The sequence below is a fragment of the Rhagoletis pomonella genome, unplaced genomic scaffold (assembly GCF_013731165.1).
Source record: "Rhagoletis pomonella isolate Grant_MI unplaced genomic scaffold, Rhpom_1.0 Rhpom_scaffold_00006, whole genome shotgun sequence".
NCBI classification, from domain to species: Eukaryota; Metazoa; Arthropoda; class Insecta; order Diptera; family Tephritidae; genus Rhagoletis; species Rhagoletis pomonella.
Window position 1 is genome coordinate 2,663,454 of NW_023458560.1, and position 869 is coordinate 2,664,322.

Genomic DNA, 869 nt, shown 5'->3' on the forward strand with positions numbered 1-869 from the left:
TTTCATGTTCGTAGCTGCATAAATGGAGAAGTTATAACGAAAAATCTCATATCTGAACAATCAGTTGTATGGGAGCTATATGTTATAGTGGTCCGATTCTTCCGGTTCCGACAAATGATTAATACATTATAAAAATACACCCAGCTACCAAATTTGATCCGGATATCTCGAAAACTGAGAGACTAGATTGCATACAAACAGACAGACAGACGGACAGACGGACAGACGGACAGACGGACATGGATAAATCAACTCAGCTCGATTTTCTGATCATATAAGTATACATTTTAATGGGTCTATCTGTTTTTGTTCTGGTACTTACAAACATCGGACCAAAGTTATAATACCATTTCATGCTCATGAAAGGTATAAAAATAAAAAATCTTAAATTTCATGCTGCGTCTGATGGGGATTGAACCCGGACAGCCTTGGTAGCAACCAATTCTATCAGCAGCTTTGCACACTCAGCTACAGCCACGCATGTAAATGTGCTTTCATATGTTGAGTTTGAATCAACACCACATTTCGCTGTGTCTTGCAGTTTTCTAAGTTCATACGAAGAGGAGATTTTTGAAAGTGTATAAATAAGTATTATAGCGACTTTTGCAAGAGTAGTTAACATTTCATGCTATTTTTTTCAGAATATAAAAAAATTTTTCACTCTGCTGTTAGTGGGCATGAAACCCACCAAAAACTAAAAATCTAAAAAAAAATTACATAGCGCACTTTGCAAGTGGACTACTCAATTGTTGAATATGCTATCTTTTCATTTTTCATTTTATTATAATCAAACACACAACCATGAGTTATTTTACAGTGTTTGAACTTAATTTAATTATAAAAGCTTAAAAATAACATTAAGGGAAACC